Genomic DNA, 14,224 nt, shown 5'->3' on the forward strand with positions numbered 1-14,224 from the left:
TCTTGTTCCTAAAGCTGGGAACTTGTCAAGGAGGTCACTAGGGAATGCAGAAATAAGATAGCAGTATGTAGGTAGAGAAAGTGAGCAAAGGATATTGTATCAGTAAGATTTTTTGGTAGAGTGGAGACTACAGGCATAATATGTCCAGAAAAGAGGCTTTCCTTAACTGCCTCCTCATAAAACACCTTTTCAAAATGTTTATTGACTGATGCGTAAAACTCGAAATTACTTTCTTTAAAACAATGTTCACAACAATATTTTACCATCAAATCGCAGTCTGTTCTTGATCCCCTCTCTTTACCCTGCTTGTTTCTTTCTGCTTTTTGCTCAGACTATCTAGCATTAAAAAAAAAAAAAAAAAATCAAAAAAATCTATCAAGAGTTTATACTTTCTAACACACTCATTACAGTGCTTGAGCCAATTAGTGCTTTGCAACATGACACATAGTATTCTACTGTGGATTCTCATTATGCAGACGTGCAAAGATTGTCTATTTTTGGTTTGTGTATGCTTTTATTTGCTATAAAAATAAGCTCTAAAAAGAATGAAGAAGCAAAGCTTAGAAAAACATACTATGGAGATGAGAAAGAGAACATGGTCAGTTCTATTCTTAGACTAATCTGGTGCTTAGATTTTTTAGTATCAGTATAAGACTGGAAAAATGAAAAAAAATTGATTTAATATTGGTACTTATATTATCAAAAGTCCATGTCAGGTATTTTATACACAAATTTCCTTTTGCACTGACTGTTATGACAGCTCCACATATTGCTATGCTGCAGTTCTGTTTGATACAGCATTTTCATTTCAAAATGCCATTTTTCATTCTCTTGAAAACTCATGTAAAAATTGTTTTAGGCTAAAAACTCATATATTTTGTTCTCAGTCTAGAAGTGTGTAGTGGCTATTATGAGACGGTGCCAGTAATCGAAAAAGATATCGAAGGACATTTCAAGGAGACAGAAAAATTATTTTGGATATCATCATCTATTAAAGAAGTTAGATCCTAAGAACTGAACTTGTTGCAGCCCCACTTGAGATAAGTTTTAAAAGTAGCAGATTTGGTAGTTGAGGAATCTTGGCAAATGCACTAGCCCACAAGAAGAGGAGTAATGAAAAAAGAAAGTTATGATTTGTCATAAATTAATGCTGTGTTTCCTGGCTTCAGAATACTGTACTGACATGAAACAGAATACATATGCCTCGATATTGGACTACTTAGAGGCATAATAATCATGAAAATGCCTTTGTGTTTATTTGGTGGGAAGTTTTTTTGCCATTCTCTCTTTTACCTAATCCATCATCATGGCTGGGCTTCGCCAACGAAGATTTGGGAAGGGCTCTACCCACGTTTGTTGCAAACGCGTTGGTGGCTGAAAAGGCCGATACGAGATAGACATGTCCAGTTGCATTTACCTAATCCAACTCAGATTAGATAGCATTTTTGCCTGAATTACTACTAATCCTTTAACTATCACTATAATGTTGTGGAAAAAGTTAAAATGAAAGCTATTTTTAAGAAAAAAAGTAGAATAAATATACTGTGCAAGACAAAGCAACCAATGGAAGAGCAAATGCTGAATTTCCTAAGTTCCTACTCTAAACTAAGAGTTCATCCCTGTTGCTCATTCAGTCCCTCTTGCATCTTTCAAATTCTCCTATTCTGCTTCACCATGTCATATAAATTCAGAGGCTTCATAATCACACACTTTAAAGATAGCCTGGCCCATACTGATCAGGTTCTGGCGGGTTGACACCAGGCCAGCAGCCAATCACCCACACAGTTTCTCAATCACCAAACCACACATGCAACAGGAAAGGGGAAAGATAGGAAGAACAAAAGCAGGAAAATTCATTGGTTAAGATAGCAATAGTTTAAGAAGTGAAGAGAGAAAAAAAATAACAATCACAAGTGATGCAAAGGCACTCACTCATCACCTCTCACAGGTAGATCAATGCCCAGCTAGTCTCTGAACAACAGCTACCTTGATAGCCAAAACCTCCCTATTTTTATTGATAAGTATGATGTTATTTGGTGTGGAATATCCCTTGGGCCAATCTAGATCACATGTCCCAGTGTTTTGTCCCATGCCCCTAAACTTACTGAGAATTAGAATGGCAAAAAGAGAAGCCTTGATGCAGTGCAAGCACTGCTCAGCAATAGTCAAAACATTGATATGTTATCAATACTTTTTTAGTCACAAATCCAAAACACAGTACCATAAAGGCTGCTGTGAATAAAAATAACTCCATCCCAGCCAGATCTGGTACCCAGATCTTCTATGTACTTCTGTATGCTACCTTCTTTCAATTATTCATTTTCAGCTCCGAGACTGTCTGTACATTTACAATTACAGCATAGAGATGGCAGCATAATGTAATCAACAGCCACATAACACAAGAGTTTGTTTACTAGATTAATTTCCAAAGCCTGTTATTAAAATGCATTAATTTCTGTGCCCCTCTGAAATGAATTGTTTCTTGTTTGTTATATTTACTATACAATTTTATTTGAGAACAGTTCTACATTCTCTGTTTCTTATGTGGCTATACTAGATTATCAGTGGTTGTTTTAAAACCTTAAGAGTACAAATCACTTCCCTCCCTGCTCCCCAAACATACTGTGATTTATCTTGAAAGGTAAGTTCTACTCAGTGTCACTATCATACAATTTCTACATATAACTTTTTATATAAACTTTTATATATACATATTACATATATATGTTTAGATAAGGAATCTCAATTGAGTGTTTGAGGAGATAGTCTGGTATACATCGGTCTTAAATTTCCCTCTGGAATGACTAAACAAAGTGACTGAAACAAAATAGTAACCCAGCCTGAGGAGAAACTACTGCGGGGAGAGGTTACCCTAGCTTCTAAAAATTGAACAAGCATTTGTAAGGGTACCTTTTAGAAAGGAGATTTCCAAGAAAAGAGAATCTCTGGGCCATACTGGTGTGTCATGTTGTACAGCAGATGGCAAATTATTTAATCTCTTCCATAATCTCTCATTATTGAAACTGCTTCTGAAAATACATTCTGTTCTCCAGTACCTTCGTTTTGGAGATTATGAGGAACATCAAAGATTTTTTGATGTTGGAATTTCAGTAGCGTTTGGGTAACAGCTGCACTGTATACCTCTAAACTTTTTCCTACAAAGAACTCAACTGCTGAATATTACAAAGTTGCTGAATATCAGCTGAATTGTGATAACTAAATATATGAAAACTGTCCACTTGGAGTAAATATAAGAAAATTCAGCAGATTAGTTTGCAATGCAAGAGGATTAAAATTAATCAAATTACAACATGTGTACAGCAGAGTACAAACACCTTGTTGCTGTGACTTATCTGGTGGAAATTTCTTAAGCTGCATGATCACGACTATGTGACTAGAACTGTGCAGAAACACAAAGAATTGCACTGAGAGCTTCGGAAAGAGCTGAAACTGAAAGAAACACTTTATTTCAAACAGACTTTGAATCAATGGGTCACTTTTTAACTTCAGATCAAAAGTTCTAATCATATAATTAATAAGTATTAATAGGTCATGTTGTTACCAGGAATAGTACATATTTTTAAGTTACATATTTCTGTTTATTAATCTATTATACATTGCTTTCACTCTTAAAATACTAGGAGAGAGATAATATATTGAAACTGTGGTCTTGGATTTAAAATATCAATATTCTTTGTGAAACAATATATTAACTGCATACAACTCCAAGTGGTTTTGATGACTATTTCTTGCCTACAGGTAGTCCTATTAGACTGAAACTGTAGATAAGGATTTATTTAAAGCCATGTATGTGTCAGACAGATATTTGTGTCTATACCTGCAATTAAATAGAAGTTAAAATACAGTCTAACATTTAAGACTACAAAGCAGTTCCAGGAAGCTTCAAAGCTTCTATTTTTCTTCACTCTTCAATATGACAAATTTATTTATTTTCCCCCAAGCTTTCAAGAATTTTTAAATAATCTTCATTGTACATCACTGCTTCAGTTTGATTAACTGTGTGTGCATTTGCATGTAGAAAGAACTGACCTAGAAATTACAGTGTTCTCGAAGAGGGATATGATGTCAATATTTTCATCAATATATTAATACAAATATATGATGCCATTAGGAATCTGTTAAGCAAGGCTTTAGAAATCACTGGCAGTTTTGAGACACCCCAGAAACATTTAAACACTTGAGGACAGAATTTTTGGGCAGGACAGTTAAGCAGGGGTGGACTGAAAGGCTGAGCCTGGGAGGAGGAGGGAGGTACAGGGGCAAAGAGGTCTGGAAGGGGAGTTGCTTTATGTCCTGGTTGCTGTAAAGGCACCCATGTGTGCCCTGGCAATGAGCACCAGTGCACTGGGAGACCACAGGGATTTTCCACGGCAGAGGTCAGATCAGGACCTGCATTGTGCTGCCATCAGACAGGGGCAAATAATGATCAAAGATGGAAAAAAACCCTCCATGAAGCTGTATCTTCAGCAGGTGATACATTTACTTTAAAATATAGTTGTCCTTTTAACAGTGTGTTCTATGTTGCGCTATTACACATCTGAACAAATTAAAAAAAATATACAGTGATACGGGTGCATTGCTTTATGTACATTTAGAAAAGTGTCAACCTTTCATAAAAGACAAATTTTCCTTCTCTTTTGCATTTCTTTTTAGTGCCAAGAGCCCTTTAACATTTTCTGTGTGAAAGACTCAAAGGAAAAATAAATTCTTGACGATACTCTGAAGCTTACTACCAGCACAAATAGAGCACCAACTACCATAATAAACAGTAAATATATACTAACCAAAACTTAGCCATCGTCAGTTTGTAGATCCTTCTTTATACAAAAAATACCATAATTTAATGACTACCAAAAGTAGAATATAACTGACTATGGTGACAAAAAAGAAAAAACAAAGAAAAAATATGCTAGTGCTACAAAACCACAAGAAAAACTTCTATATATGTATAACAGTGGGTTAATTTATCATCAAATGGCTAAAGAAAGGACATATTTCCTTATAAAATACAAATTTTTAATTTAAGAAGTTTTTATGATATATGCTCTTTTCGTGTAGATATTACTAAGTACAAAACATGGTAGTTTAAGTCAATAGGAAATTCTTGAAAGACTTAGCAAGGAACAACAATATTAACTGAACTTTAAAGAGAAAATATTAACTACAGTAAATCTGCACTCCATGGATTACAAAAAGTCATTATAAATCTGTTTGTACACTTATTTCTTTTTTAGAAGAACCCATATTATTATAGCATCTGGCATTTTCCTTCCTTTTTTTTTGTCCATATTAAGTCGAGAAGCTAAAGCTTATGAAAGTTATTAAATTTTGTAAATCTTTGCTCCCCCGTTTGACATTTCCTCTGTTCCCATATGCCACGTTTGCCACACTTGAGACAGCTTACCAAAGAGAAAGAGGTCACCAGAGTAATGCAGTAGTTCAGTACTTTAATCTCATTAGGCAAAGGAAATTAAAATCGCTACTATTTGAGTTTGAGAAGAAAACTTTACTCCTTTCACCAAAGTTTGCTTTAAAGCTTAGTGTGAATGTTTTGGTTGAAGCAAATCTAAAGAAATAGAATGGATTTAATTGAGTTAGGAATCTAAATCCCACAAGACTCAGATAAAAAGCTTTCTCTGGTACCTTTGTGGATCAGGCAAGCACACTAATGTGTTTAGCTGCATTGAATTTCAAAGACAAAAATCAAAACATCAGAGCATTTCACTTTCTCTCATAATGCTACACCCTAGAATACATCCAATACAAAATTGACTCATTAGATAAAGAAAAAATACATTATTATACTGAAATACATTTTTGCATCCTGACTCTATGAATACCATAGTATTATTTTTGAAATTAAATTCTGAAAAAAATTTCAATCAGAAAAATTCATCATCTTCAACTGAAAGACAATTTTTTTATACATTATCAAATAAATTTTTCATTCTGGTTTAATGAACAGACACATGATATTTATTTGATTGCAGGACTGCTTTTTTCTGCAGTGACATTGGGACTCATGATCAGGTAAGATGGCTCAAATTTGCCCTAGCAATCATAATCCTTAGTGGTCAACTCATGCAAAATCCTTGCAGCTACAGTAACTCTTGATTAAAGATGAAAAGGGAATTATACCACTAGACATAGAGTTCAGCATGGAAGTTGCACAGGAGAAAGGATTTGGACTTTGGACATCCAAATAATAATTTTACAGGTAAAAAAAATATAATTCTATTTTTATTTACTTCAAGAATTGTTTCAATAGTTCCATACAAGTTACTATGAAGAAAATGGTCTCTATCCCAGCTAAAATCAGCACAATATCAAAATGAAATTCCACAGATTGGGTCAAACCAACCTCAAAAGCTGTATTTCAACTGCTTTTTCCTCTAAATCTATGTAATGTAGTAGACACACATTGAAACACCAAACATTATGAATTATTATTAAACAGCAAAAAACCAAAAAAAATATATATCTATAAGAAACAAGGAATCTTGCACTGTGTAGTTATAAGTTTGCAAGCCAGACAGTGGAAGTGCATACTGAGTTAGCAGTTCCAGTCATTTCTAGATGATTCCAGACAGTTCCAGACGTTTCCAGACAGTTCTGTGGTTGTTAGGGGTGCCAGGGTGGTCCTTTGGCACAGAGCAGTGTTCCAGGGTACTTTGTGACACATTGTGACACTGGTAGTGGGGGTGTTTAAAGAGCACAGAGACCTGGGGTGGAGGCCAAGAGAGTACCTTGCTCAGGAGTCAGCAGCTCCCAAGCACCTCTGTGACAGAGGAAGATGGAGATGTCCATGGAGGAGAAGGCAAACCCCAACTCCCACCCCATGACGGGGCTCCTGAGCCCGCGGAGGAGGTGCCAGGTGAGAACCAGGGCAGAACCAGGGCTGGTTGGTCAGATGGGGATGGTGGGAGCTGTCAGGGGGCTGGGGTTGCCTTTGCTGCTGTGCCAATGCAGCTACACCCATCCCACGTCTCCTCCTCCTCCGGCCTGCGAGCAGAGCTCAGGCAGCCTCAGGAGAACCACAGGCAGCCTCAGGAAGAGGAGCATCACGCACCTCTTGCTCCCAGGGCACAAGAGGTGGCAAAGGTGGCAATTTCTCCCGCCTTGTGTGAGCAGGTGACAGCGGCAGTGACACTGTAGCAGTGCCCTGGTGCTCACAATGGGGCTGTGCACACTCACACTCAACAGGGCCATGCTTGTTTGCGCACTCAGTGGTGCCCTTCTTGCAAACCCCACTTGTGCTCACAATCTTGCTCTGCACAGGCCCCCTACTTAAAGGACCTGGCCTACAAACTCATACTACCTGGCCTACAAACTCATATTTATGCCTTTCCAGTCACTGAAGGAATGAACGTTTTTATAAAGGAATTCAATGAAATTAGAAATGGTTGTAAGAGCATCTTATAACCCAAATATTCCACTGAGATCAACTTTTATTGAGTGATGCTTCACTCTGTTTGATCTCTGTGCAGCCTTTTTGCTACCTCAAATGCACTGAAGTAAAGAAAACGCTAGTATATTTTTCAAGATAAGGTCACAGAGCTGAAATAGATGTTGATCTCTGATTATTTAAAATTTCTTCAGGGATTTTTCAATTTAAGAACTAATTCACCTTCTATGTATGCTCATTGTCCTCCTTGGAACATATAGGCATACTTAAATACACAATTTAATTATTAATGATGAATTTTGCTACACAGTGTAAGAAATACTGATGAGAATGAGATCTGAGTGCAATCTGGAGCTGTGCAATTTTAGGGTCACTGATGTCATAGCCCTCTGTTAATACTGTTGGAAGGCAACATGTGGAATGTACAAATACAGAACCAGATTTATGTCAGAAGAAAGGGGATGTGACTGAAGTAGATAAATAGATATAGAACCCATCATCTATACAGACAAAGATGAATTTGTGGGTTTATGTCCAGACAGAGAGGAAAAAAAAGACTAGGAACTTTTTCTATCAGAAAAAGAGAAACTGTTTCCATTTTTTCTCTTCCGAACTAAAAGAAATAAATTTAAAGGTAATGAAGTAAAAAAGAAAAAGAGTATATTAAAAATATCAGAAAGAACCAAGACTGGATAATCCTGAAAAGCTGAGAGGAGACATGAAAAAAACAACACAACTAATAAAGTTTCATATGCTTTTCATTACTATAAGTGCTCCTTGTTTTGTTTTGTTTTGTTTGTCCCCAGCATCCAAGTCTTTTTCATGTGAATTCAATAGCAAACAAGTGAATTCCTGCAATAGTTCACATAATCTCCCCAAATTTCCTTTTCTGGGATAAATAATATGTATTAATTTAGAAAATGCTCCAAAAACAGGTTTACGCATGAAGGTGTTTGACTGCTTTGACGTGTTAAATTTAAAGTCTCTCTGGGGAGGACTGCAACGTCTGGTAGACAGATAAAAGAAGATATAGAAGAGCCTTGTAACATTCTTCTGGATTTCTAAGCAATTGAAATATTTCCGAGGAAATTTAACCTTTTTGATAATCAAGTTATTCATCTTCCTTGGACTTCCTACAGTTTTTATACCTTTGGAAAAAAATACTTGGGCCACTCGCGACTCTTAGAATGCTTCCATCAACACTGCCTCCATACAATCCTAAACATCCACTGGTCAGATTATGTGACCAATACATCTGTTCTTGAACAAGCAGCAGTCACAAGTATTGAGGCCATGTTGCTGAAACCACAGCACGTGGAGGGCACGTCTCCAGGATGAAGGACCACCGCCTCCCTAAGATCTTGCTTTATGGTGAACTTGCCACCGGCTGCCACAAGAGAGAAGCCTCGAAGAAAAGATACAAGGACCACCCTGAAACAACATCTCAACCTTGGCCATATTGACCATCATCACTGGTCTACTCTGTCCTCCAATCCGGAGGTCTGGAGACACACTATCCATAACGCTGCTGCTTCCTTTGAGAATGCACACAGGATCACTCTTGAGGAGAAAAGACAACGCAGAAAGAATCGTGTCTTGTTGATACTACCTAAGGAGTCTTTCCACTGTGCCTTTTGCAACTGGACTTGTCTATCTCGTATTGGCCTTTTTAGCCACCAGCACAATTGTAGCAAGTGTGGGTAGAGTCCTTCCCAAATCTTCGTTCACGAAGCCCAGCCATGATGACTTGGGACCTTCTAGTTGTTTCCATGTGTGTTTAGACACAAGGTTAACTGCCTGAAATAGGGATACAAGAGGAGAGCAATAGTCTACCAGGACTCTCTAAGAAGACAGGAGAAAAAAAACCAAAACAACCAAACCAAACCAAACCAAAAAAACCCACACCAAAACTGTATGTAAATACAAACATATACATGACTTCTTTCTTTATTTGATTTTTTGCTTTTATTTTTTTCCCTCCTGTATAAATACCTGAGCCTATTCCGAGTGGAAAAAACCCCAACAATTGACATATATTTATAAGGCACGGTGATGTTGGCTTGGCCTGCATTGACTGGGCATGAAACAGCCCAGTAGAGTGTACAAGCTGTTGAGTTTTGTACTTCAGGTTGGGAGCAACTCTGTGCTAATGAGGCTGCACAGCTTCCAATCTGGAGAGCTGCAAAGATCACAACTGTCAGTGTAGGCATCTCCAAGCAATACATAACTTCTACTTCCCTTTCGAAGATGAGCTCAGTCTCTGAAAGCAGTCAGAGGTTACATCAACCCCTCATTCATTTTTTCACACAACTTCCCTGGGGTTTTGTGAGTACTGCCAGCCATTGCTCCATTTTACAGTAATAAATTAGTGCACTTCAGCAGTTCAGGATGGCTGTTCACATGGTGTTTTTCAGCATGTTAGCCAAACAGTAGGAGAGAATGCATCTCCCATTTGACATTTGAGTCTTGTTTTACACTTGGGTTTGCAAACAGAGTAAGAAATAGTATTTATCAAGCTTCTTCTCAACATAGTCTTCTTAATATCAAGTGAAAATTGTCTTTGACAGTAAAATTGTTTCCAGATGAGTCTTCTGCACTGCTACATTGCAGTCTGTAAGTAAACTGAGTTCTTATATTGGTCATCAGTAGTTTAATTACCACTTTTCTCTAAGCTTTGATCTTTAATGGCAACAAATATACATGATGAAAAAGTTTAAATTTTTTGTGGCTTAACCATAGTAAACAAAGTTTTCCACCAGCATGAATAAAAATATCATAGCTTTACAGAAAAGACTGATTAATATGAATGACCCTGATGTGTAGGATTTTAACACGAATCTCTTTTTCTTTCCTATAATTTTTGAAATGGAGGCCAACATTTTTCTAGGGGATCATTTTCATTTAGAAAAATCCATGTTATGATATCCAGAGCTACAAGAAGCAAGACAGAACAAAGAAAATCTAAGGTAAGATTATATGCCTCCTGAAATGGCAACTGCAAATCAGTTCTTTAACGTGCCACTGACTCAGAGGGGTAGGTAAGGAAATAAAATCAGAACTAAAACATATCCACTGTGTGGCACATGTGAAATTTGAATGGCATATTGTGTACTATTTCACACATGTAATAGAGAAAATAAACAGGATAAGGTACATAAGTATTAATCCCAAGATTCTCACAGCCTTCATCCTCAGGAAATTTGTTTTCTATTTCCTCAGAAGAGATTTTTTAAATGGTGAGAGAAGAAAGAAGGAAAGACTATTTTTAGTTGTGGAAACCAAATGATCAAAATTAAAATCCATGTCTCATAATTTATTTGGAACACTTTACACGGTTATATATGAAATCTAGATGATATGACATTTTCATTATTATAAAAATATTATTAGTAACTCCACAGTTAAGGCTACATTGAGATTTTTGCTGAAAGTGTGATTAAAATCCTTTCACACTTTATTGATTGAATCTCTTTTCCAGAGTTAACACAATATCTTTAGAGCAGAAGTGATTTTCTTTTTCTGGGAAATATTATCTCTTAGAGAAAAAAAAAACAAACTGATCCCTTCTGGATTTTTCTTTTACCTTTTTGATGCCTGCTATATTTCTTCTCAAAATAACAGTAATCACACAGTTCAATCATATATATATATATATATACATATATGAAATATAGCTCTGTATATAGCCACCTTTTAGATAGGTCACATTTCAAAAAACATTTTCCATTTATGCCTTATAACCCCCTCATAAAAGTAGAATCAGAAACCTTAGACCTTCTTTTCTATTATACAGGATATCACCCTATCTCTACAATTACCTTCTATACAATTTTTTGAAGTAGAGATAACTGCAGAAAGTTCAGCAAAATTATCTGTTCAACTCAGTGAAATCAGGGTGCCTGTAAAACTGGGTCATTCTTAATAAAAATTCTTTTTTGAAAGGAAGTTGAAAAAAAAAAAACAAGGACACAGTATTAAACTAAAAAAAATTATTCAATATTCCCTGTTAAGTAATTATATTTTGCACCCATATTACTACACAACAACATAGAACTTAATGTAAAATATCAGCACTTGAAACAAAACACTTACTAAACTTGATTTTTTTCTCTTTTGTCCCTCAAATATTGCTATTCACAACAAATCCAGATTTTAAAATGAACTCTTCTTCAGAAAATTGTATTACCAACCTCTGGACTTGCCTTATCCAGTAAAAATAACTCCACTGGAAAGCTCCTACTATATAAAGAAGCTCCCTGTCTTGATGCTCAGTCAGGAGTCACCCTGTATGTGGTGGGTTTGACCCTGGCTGGATGCCAGGTGTCCACCAAAGCTGCTTTATCACTCCCTCCTCAACTGGACAGGGGAGAGGAGGTATAACAAGTGTCTCATGAGTTGAGATGAGGAAAAGGAGAGATCACTCACCAGTTACCATCATGGGCAGAACAGACTCAGCTTGGGGAAGGTAATTTAATTTATTACCAATCAAAATCAGAGTAGGATAATGAGAAGCAAATCAAACCTTAAAAATACCTTCCTCCCATCCCTCCCTCCTTCCCAGGCTTTACTTTATTCCCAATTCTCACCTCCTTCCCCTGAGTGGTGCAGGGAGATGGGGAATGGAGGTTGTGGTCAGTTTAGGTTCAGTTCAGGTTCTTTCTTCTGTTGCTTCCTCCTCAGGGAGAGGAGTCATTCCCCTGCTGAAGGGGATCAGCACAACAGATGAATTACAGCCCAGCTAACTGAAAAAGGTATTAAAAGATGTATTTGTCTAAAAAAGAGAGGAGCCCACTGCATCCAAGTATAGTAAAGCTGTCAGAAAATAGAGAATTAGTAATTACCATGCACTCATGAGCAAGTCGGGGTTTCACTTTGGCAAAAAGGTTTCAGAAATATATTTTTTGTGTTATTCTTTGGTTTCCAGGCACATTGGAAATTTTCAGCTGGACTAGAAAATTAATTCATATGTAAGGTTTTCACTTCATCTTTGACTTCCCCGCTTTCTTTTTACAGGATTCTTATGCTTGTTTTAAGGGATTCTTGTGCTTGGTTTTGGATTTTTTAGTTTGCCACAGATATCTAACAGAGCACTATGGAGTTAAAAAATACTGTCTTCAATGGAAAATTTTCATTAGAATATAAAATTGTTCCTATTATGATATAAATAAACATTTTGATGAGGAAATAGAAGAAAGTTTTTAGAAATAATTCACTGTATTATGCAACAGTTTTTTTCCAGCCTGAAATATCCTGCAGATCTATTGTGAAAAGCATGTTTAAAAGACTATCAGGTCCCATCAAGGCATTCAAACATGTAGAATTATTAACTTCTTTGTGAATCAGGCCCTATTGAAAAAGTGGCTGCATAATGTAATAGTAAACAAATCAACCACTGCAGATAAAAGACATTGAAATTAAACTTTAAAAGGTTAGAATCAAAAAAGTTACATAATAAACATATGGTAATGAAAAATCATCTGAAAATAAATAAGGAACAGAAGATTTCATAAATTAATATTTTGATCTATTCCTTGAGTTGCCAACAGTTGTTAAGCTTTCAATTTAATCTGCATATAAACGCATTATTCTATCTTTTATTAAAAATCATAAGATCCATTTCACCAAAACAAACATGTAGAGATACTGGAGGCTAAAGAAAACAACCTTTCACGTGAAAATATGTGATATATACTGGAATGGTTTATACACAAACGAAAATGAAATCCATCAAGTTGTATCACAGTAAAACTACTCCTAAACACTCTCGTACAGTGTACCTACTAGGTACCAACTTAGAAAGAATTTAAAAATGTCCTGGTTTTCTCTTCCTTAATAAAGTTATCCAATGTTCTTAATGTCAGAACAGAGCCAGATCTTCTAGGTCAATGTTTTTAGTTGTCTATCATCTCAATCAATGGAGGAAATAGAAATTCTTACACCAATTCTTATGTCAAGACCACTTAAATAATTTCTTTTCTGAAACTCCTGCTGGAAATTGCTTCATAATCTCCTTCGTCGAATATTTAAAAAGTATCCTGTAATTCAGAGCTCATATTTAATTTATATCTTATGTTTATTTGTGGTCAGTTTATAGTTGCTCTTCTTTGTGCAAGAATGCATAATTTATTTTCTCTTATTGTTGACTGGCAATTTGGGAAAGCCCCGCAGCCACCTTAGGGTGGCTTATCTGAAATACAGAGGAGAGAAAAACCAATTTGACTCATCAACATGTATCCTGATCACTGTACTACAAGGAACACTCCCCTTTGAACAGGTGGAATATTACTAGTGATACTAAGAAGTGTATTTGTAGCATCAAATTATACTAAGAAAAAAATGTTTTATCTTTTGAAGGTACATTAAGAATCCTACATCAAGTGTACTTCAAAGGCAAAATTACAAAACAGCAGCACTGAAAATAATTGCTTCAGCTACTGATGGTACAAGTTGGCCCCAGATGGGTCCAGCATTGTCAAAAGAAAAATGCAAACTTATTAATTTTAATAAATGTTTAAAATAATCTTTATCCATATCATTGTCAATCCTCAATATCAGCACATCAGACTATACTCAGTTATTTTTTCTAGGTTTTCTCCAGTTTGATTAAAACAAGTACTACAGTCTTTACAGTCCTCAAAAAAATATTATGTCTCCTTTTCTTAATTTTTCCCTCATATTCCTAAATAAACCGCTTGACAACTACAAAATCATAACTGAAAACTTGATATGCCACCTGGCAGAATTTGAGATCTGTCCAAGAGAACCACTACATACAATTTTAATTCCCTGTTTCATCAT

General features: G+C 36.0%; 1 protein-coding gene across 3 annotated transcripts in view; it reads right to left on the minus strand.

Annotated features, from left to right (window-relative positions):
• The window catches only part of IL1RAPL1 (interleukin 1 receptor accessory protein like 1), a 701,789-nt gene that overhangs the window by 332,016 nt on the left and 355,549 nt on the right, over positions 1 to 14,224 (minus strand). Inside the window, exon 1 of one of the 3 annotated variants that reach the window (XM_032679221.1) lies at positions 6,383 to 6,434. The exons of the other annotated variants lie outside the window; for them this stretch is intronic. The gene's annotated coding sequence lies outside the window, so the exon portion shown is untranslated. Of the gene's footprint in view, positions 1 to 6,382; positions 6,435 to 14,224 lie in introns of those variants that run through there. 3 annotated transcript variants of the gene reach the window in all.

The sequence above is a fragment of the Chiroxiphia lanceolata genome, chromosome 2 (genome assembly GCF_009829145.1).
Source record: "Chiroxiphia lanceolata isolate bChiLan1 chromosome 2, bChiLan1.pri, whole genome shotgun sequence".
Lineage (NCBI taxonomy): Eukaryota > Metazoa > Chordata > Aves > Passeriformes > Pipridae > Chiroxiphia > Chiroxiphia lanceolata.